General features: G+C 34.0%; 1 long non-coding RNA gene across 1 annotated transcript; it reads right to left on the bottom strand.

Annotated features, from left to right (window-relative positions):
- Positions 1-6,045: 6,045 nt before the first annotated feature.
- Positions 6,046-6,679, bottom strand: LOC126876464 (uncharacterized). Its single transcript, XR_007694210.1, has 2 exons — positions 6,534-6,679; positions 6,046-6,382 (listed from the first exon to the last, which is right to left on the bottom strand). It is a non-coding gene; the product is annotated as an uncharacterized LOC126876464 (long non-coding RNA).
- Between the last annotated feature and the right edge of the window lie 1,019 nt (positions 6,680-7,698).

Raw genomic sequence — 7,698 nt, 5'->3', positions numbered from 1 at the left:
TAAAGTTCACATTTATAAAGCAAACGCAATAAAATACGACAGGACAATTGTAATCGATAAATAACATTTTATTAGGATATTATAAGAAGCTAAGATATCGAGTTCTAATTGTGAATATCAAGCGCTCGTCGTTTGAGGAGATTACCAATATTTTCTTCCTTAACAATATCAATTACGAAGTTTCGATACCGTTTATGACATTAAGATCTCTTGATAAAGTTGTATCGTTAAAATCTTACTGTTCCTAGGGAAAATATATAGTTAATATATATAGTTAAATATATGTCGGAGATGAAAGGACACCGGAATCTTGGGATAGCCCCGCAACATTGCAATCTAAAGTCTACTATAACTGTAACTAAACTATTGTAGTTATTCAATCCGATTGTAATTGTTCGAGATTAGTGACGGTGAGCTTTGGCTCGAGGTGACAGTCTGTCGCCCAACGTAGCCGCGGTCAAGGGATGAACGCTTTGCCTAACAAAGGTATGGAGTAATTCTATAGCTCTCCTTAAAAGAAATATTCGTGGCGACACGCGACAGTAAACATTCCAACGGTTTCTGTCCCGTGGCTCGCCACACGCAGACCCTATTCTTCGAGTAAGATGATTGCCAGATGTCGATGCGTCTCCGCAGTACATGTTCGGCTAGCCCGAGGGCCCGTTATAAATCTTAAGGTTTAGTTAACTAAAGTCCTTCAAACAGACAAACAGTCTTTGTCCCAACTACGGGAAGATAGGGGAGACATATTTTTCAACGAGCGGCGTCTCCCACTAGCAACTTTCCCTCGAGGGCGGCTAACATCTTTTTCTAACCACCGATATGGAGATTGACCAATTAGCAGCAACGTCAATTTCCCTTACTTCCTAAACGAAGGCTTTCCTCGACGAATCCGATGATCTCGTGTCCTTAGACACACCCCATTATAGTTTTCCTCTGTGACATCATCGGGACGGGACGGGCATTCTTTTACGCGCTCCCGTCGACCAAAGAGTAACGTCTTTACGCTCAGCAATTATTTTTACGAGTCAGACTTAGATTCAGCGAGAACGCCCATCTGTCATCCCGTTGGCCGCGGATTCGTTATTGAACCGGAGACCACTGTCACTAGTGTCGCGGACGTCTCACCGCCGTGGTAGATTGTCAAAACCTGTGTTATTCATACCTGTGTCAATAAATCGTATCTTCGTTACACCGCAACGATGGCTACCTTCAATGAAGACTCCTCAAACACCGACAACCCTATCCCCAATGTCATTCCGACATATATATCCACCGAAAATGCGCTCTTGTAGACAAACGCTCGATTCGCGTCATAGCTTTTAAAGCTTGTCGCATCTCAATCCGTTGGAAAAAATTTTTCCTGTAGCATATTTTATTTTTACGAACCAACAAGGTCTTTGTTTATTTCCTTCTTTTTTTTTGCTCCAATTTCCCCATTGTTTTTTCAAGGATAGTATTTCAGAGCCACTAGTCAAGTTTATTGTAACAATAAACTTACGTTTCGGAAACATTTTGTGCTGTGAAACAGAATACACTAAAGTTTGAAGGTCACATCGATTTTCGAAAGTTTATAAATGGAGGTGTATGACAGTATCACCAGCTGTTGCTGTCCAAGTAACTCCAACATCGAAATACTACAACGATTCCAATCGAAAGCGCTAAGAGCCTTAATAGACGCACCTTGGTATGTTACCAACGAAACCATCCATCGCGACCTCAAGATACCTACAGTCAAAGAGGAAATAGCAAAATATAGCGACAGATATAGCAAAAGAGTCAAGAAACACCGAAACCCCCTAATCACTGGACTACTCGATACGACGGACCAGATTCGATTTCTTTTTACTACAGACATGCAAGAAATTTCGTCTTGGAAAGCGATGTTGCGAGTTCGAATGCCTGGACCATCTAAAGAACATTACCGGAACTGGTAAAGTTTATGTCGTTGATGATAATAATTCCTCCACGACTCAGCAATAAGAGCTACTCTGGGCGATGAGCTTAATGGTGCTGTTGCGGCTATTTTAATTTTTCAACAAGGATCCAGATGGCGCCGTTGACGAAATTCTTTCATTATAAACGTCAACGATCAACATCAGCCATCAGGGAACGAAGAAGGTACGCTGTAACGTGTCTGAGTAATTATACCTCGAGGAGTACATACAGTTATGTAATGAAGATTCGTATGTGAGTGTTTGTTTTCTTATTTCTTTTCCCTTTGTTTCATTTGAATGGATTTTTGTACTCAAAGAGCGAGGTAAGATTACGTCAGATACGTTTTTACATATGCTAAAAAAATGGAAAATGATGATGATGAATCAATGACACGTAGAAAATTATAATCTATTGTATTGCTGTTATCTAATGGTGGTGTAGTTGACTGTATGGTGGATGTATCTAATGGTGTTGTAGTTGACTGTATGTTGTTCAATATTGCTATGAAACTCTTCTGATTTATTGTCACTTATACGAAGGATGGAAGTATACGAAATTGATAAAATTATTAATAATATTTACGAAGAGAAAGTAAACTGTTGGATATATGACAAAATAATTCTATTTTAAATAAGAGACTGGTCAGCGTGGTTATTTAGTTTACAAAATCAAACGAATTTAATGAATGTAATGGTAAGGAAGTAACTATAAGTGGCTGTTAAACTATTTTTATGCTTGAAAAGTAATTCGCAAAGTAATGTAAAGCAGTACTACTGAGTTGTACATAACCTCTTTCAGAATTTGTTCTTAACCTCTTGCTTCATAACTTCCTTAATTATACTCTTCAAACTTATTGACTACTTCGATGTTGTTACGAACAGAAACTGATAAAATATTAATCTTAAATATAGATTGAAATGAAAGCTTGTCACGTAAATATATATATATATGTACTACTTACTCAAACTATGGATCACATAACCTATACAAAAAAAAAAAAAAAATTATTGTACACTATAAAGCAAGAGGTTAAATCTTTAATCTGTTAAGAATTAAATTTTTTATTGTAACTGCGAAAATTATAAAAGTACCAAGCGAAGCAAGTACGGAATATAGGGATATAGGAAGCGATGGGGAACAGCAAGTAACTCCAACATCGAAATACTACAACGATTCCAATCGAAAACTCTAAGAGCCTTAATAGACGCACCTTGGTATGTTACCAACGAAACCATCCATCGCGACCTCAAGATACCTACAGTCAAAGAGGAAATAGCAAAATATAGCGACAGATATAGCAAAAGAGTCAAGAAACACCGAAACCCCCTAATCACTGGACTACTCGATACGACGGACCAGATTCGCAGGCTGAAGAGGCACTACCCGCTAGACCTAAATGTTAGATTCATTTAATTATCCAAATTAAGCATATGCACTTACTTATAATACTTATAAATTATACCTATCTATAATAAGTATTAACTTATTGTAAATAAACAGCCATGTTACTGCGCCACGCCAGAAAAATTACTGAAAATTCTCAACGGGAGAATTGATTGTAATTCCAACAAATAAATAAAAAAAAAAAAAAGCTGTTGCTGTCCTCAAGCGCCAAAATACGGTCTGACTACTATTTTATGTATCTCACAGAAGTATGTCTTCATTCATCATCTCCCATGCCATCCATCAACGTGTTCTTAACATGTTATCTCCTAGTAAAATATTGATGTTGAGTCAGATATCCAACTGAATAATCTTTTCGGTGTCTACTATAAGACATTTAAAACCAAGGCTCGTACACACGTGTGCTTATACGTCAGATGTAATACTTAACACGAAACCTGCTTATATTAATATTAAATTTATGCATAGTAGGATGTTCGACCTTTGTAAAAATGAAATTATAATACATACAGTTTCACCGTGGAAAAGTGAATCTTTCTAGCATGTCCACGCAAATGCAGGGGAGGGGAGGACTGTGCATGCACCAAACAACTTTACGTTCGTAATTTTTCACACAAATGTACAACTGTAGGGAAATAATTATCTCTGATTTTTCGGATGTTAGGAATCGACAATATCGCATAATGGAATGCTGTGTTCTACGTATTCTATTTTTGTTACGAAAGTGGTACAAACGAAGTCCACATAAGAATAGTACAACAAAATCGGTTGAGGTTAGGTTATCGTGCAGATATCGCGGCTTTTGCATTGGAAATCACGCAACTGCCAGTCTCGTCGTTCCTTGTAAACGAAAGAAAGGTATTGTAATCGGTCGGAATTAACATAAAACTCGTCGCATGCGACCATATGGCCTGAATGTTGAATAAACGAGAGTAGAGCGCGAGCTATGTGATTCTAACCGTTTAGGCGGAAACTAATGATTGTAACCAGAGCCGAGATATATGCCAATATTACGTTGCTCGACAAAGCGTATAAGATGAGGAGAGAATCGCGATAAGGTAGAACAAGAGACAGATATTCTCTACGTAAAGCAAGTCTGTCAACTAGATTGAAATCCTATAGCTATAACTACAGTGAATCCATATTCTGGCGAATTGTCTTTTCACAAATGAAGCTTCTGAAGAACGGAATTGATACAATATCTACTGTTCATTCATAACTACTGTTGTAAGAATCTATATATTTGTCTATCTATATCTATATATATCGATCTATATATATTTGTCAGAATGTCATTTTATCAAAAAACCCATCCTCTGTAATCATAGTTTAACGAAGCATAATTAATAGAAGAGGTAGAGCGTTAAGTGGAGATGATTTAATCACAGTTAAGTAGATAAATCTCTATATTAGTCTCTTTAATTAAAATGTCCTACGTTTTATTTGCGTCATTTTTTTTCTTCATCCAATTTAGAATGTTTAAATAACAATAGCCTATACAATATAATTTTATGTAAAAAAATTGATTGTACCATGTTTATTACAGATATTTAACATTTTTGTGTACATACAAAATTTAAATTATACCTCGCTTGAGAACAAAAATTCTATTTGTTTTCCTAACATGTACTAATAATTATTGATCAAACTAGAAAAAGCTGGAGGAGATTACTTAGGAAGATTACTTAGCATCTTATATTCCTGGCAAGAGAAAATGAAAAATTCGTTTCTTCTCTTTGCTTCCCTGTTCCTTCTTTCCTCCTTTTTCCCTTTTTACATCGCTTTGTTTTACATCGCAATTTACATTTATTTGTAAAGTTTGAATCTCCTCGATATTGAAGATGTTGAAGCTGCAAGTATGTATTTCATTTTAATCCATTCGAGACCGAGATTTAATTGTAAGACGATACCTAGGTGTCGGTACGATCTGAATGTTTAGTTAGAATGATTCTGTGTTTTACTCTCTCCAGGGTATCCTTTTCATACTTTGATTTTAAATCGATGACAATCTTAAATAGTATGCCTCATATTTTTAAAATATAAAATTATATACTATGTTATTCTATAATGTATTATGTACAGTCATATATATAATAATTCTATATATATATATATTCTATATATATATATATATATAATTCTATATATATATATATATATATATATATATATATATATATATATATATATATATATATATATATATAATAATTCTATATTGAAAAAAATATGAAATTAACATGATATATACATTACTACATAAGTTATATATAAAATATGTATACTATACCCTTGCCTACTGACTGATATGAATTTCTTTCGGTCTCGAATGCGTTAAAAGAGAGCGCAAAGAAGTCGAAATTACTTATTGTAATTAGTAAAACGACCTGAGAGGCAGACAGATACAAGAAAGAAGGAATATTATATTAGCGGCATTATCATGTTTTTGCTCTCTTTAAGTCTTTCATCGAGACAGACAATCTACAGGTATTAATCGACCAATTTCTCCAAGCTGATAACTTCGAATTGATGTATATATATATAAGAAGTGTTATGTGTTAATCTGTCTAAATGTTTAAAAGGTGTTATAAATTAAATGTTGTTAAACGATACGTAATTGCCTTTTGATCGTAAATTTTACTATCAAGGGATCTTTTATGTATGCGTAATCATTGTGAATTATAACAATTTATGTGATCGATATTAAAGGTGTTTAAAAGCATGTATTTTTTTCTATATTATTATTCTCCTATATTATTATCCTATATTATTATAATATCCAATTACATGTTGATACACAAGATATACAGATTATTATTTATAACGTTTTGGTTTTCTTAATTGAGTCATTCATTCAGTACAAATGATAAGAAATTAGTAATAATTCACAAAAAAAGGATATCGTAGTAGAAATATTATAAAAAAACATTTTCTGTTTTAGTGTAGAGTTACTCCTTCTTACAGACAGTGTCGTACAAATCTGTACGTCTCTGAGAAAATGTAGGTATCTGAGCCCTTACTTCCTCAACAACTTTTAGATCTGATAGAAAAAAGAAACATACGAAGTAATAAGTAATGCTTACTAATAAATTCAACAAATACAGAGGAAGATGGCTAAATCGATAAATTAACGAGACTAAAAATTAATTACATCATGGATCTCTCGCTTTTAATTTTAAGCTGTAAATTACCGATATCGGTGACTGCCATATTCTCTTGAGTTTCCAAATCGTAAAGAATCTTTCCCCAGGGATTGGTCAACTGTGTATGTCCCCATGCGACGTAACTTGCTTAAGGAACACGAGCCGGTGATATGCAGGCAACGTATAATTTATTATCATTCCGCTGGATATATCAGCATTTGGCAACCTAACCCAGAGAAGCAGGAAATATGAAGCCACCGAATACCAATTAACTTCGTAGTTGCACGGTTCACATTCCATCATTTCTGAATATGCGAGGACAGTCCTCTTATTGTGCTTTTAATTCTTTTATTTGTTTCATTTTCAGCAAATATACTGGTTTTTTTAAATTAAGCTTCTGTTTATACAGAGTTACAGATTATATTAATTTTATATAGAATATATTTAAGAAAGATATTTAATTTTTTGCTAGTTAAGTATTGATCGATTAAGTTACTGTACCTTTGTTCCGATAAATGCGTGCCATTTCCTCGAATCTAATATCATAGCAAATGCCAATACCTATTTTGCAGCCCTTCACATCGAACGTCGTTAGGGAGTTACCAGGACTGAGTGAATCACTCTCTCGAAAAGTAATCTTATTAGGAATGTCGATGTCGAATAGATGTACCTAATAACATAAAAATGTAGTCGCTAATTCTATTGCTGCAACTTTTGTAATTTAATATCAAAGTTACCAACTCCTAAACTTTAATTATTTTTTATTTAATAACTGACAGCGTTTTTATCACTTTCTTTTATTAAAAAATCTTATCATTTAATAATGTTTAAAAAGGAGAAAAAATAAGTATAATAATATTTTAAGTATTTGAAAAATTTATACAACACAAACACATTACAACAAAAATGGGCGTTTCCCGTATCATAACGTATTTTATAAACCGTAAATTATAGAATTGGTTATAGTATACGTATGTACATATGTATATTCCTAAATTATTCCTAGATAGAGTCACTTTCTTCGCCCCAATATTTTCAAATTCAAAGCCATAAAGGAATATATTACTTACCTTTCGGTGTTTTGCTATCAAAGTTCCATCGGGACCCCAAATAGTACAGGTATTGTACAATTTATCGCCCTCTATTTCAGGCATCGTACCACCAACTACATAGATGTTGTTTTCTTTAGCTGCGTTCGATGAAGCAACGCTCG

Source organism: Bombus huntii, unplaced genomic scaffold, assembly GCF_024542735.1.
Source record: "Bombus huntii isolate Logan2020A unplaced genomic scaffold, iyBomHunt1.1 ctg00000075.1, whole genome shotgun sequence".
NCBI classification, from domain to species: domain Eukaryota; kingdom Metazoa; phylum Arthropoda; class Insecta; order Hymenoptera; family Apidae; genus Bombus; species Bombus huntii.
Note: the sequence above shows the minus strand (reverse complement) of the source record. Positions and strands in the feature narration are given on the sequence as shown.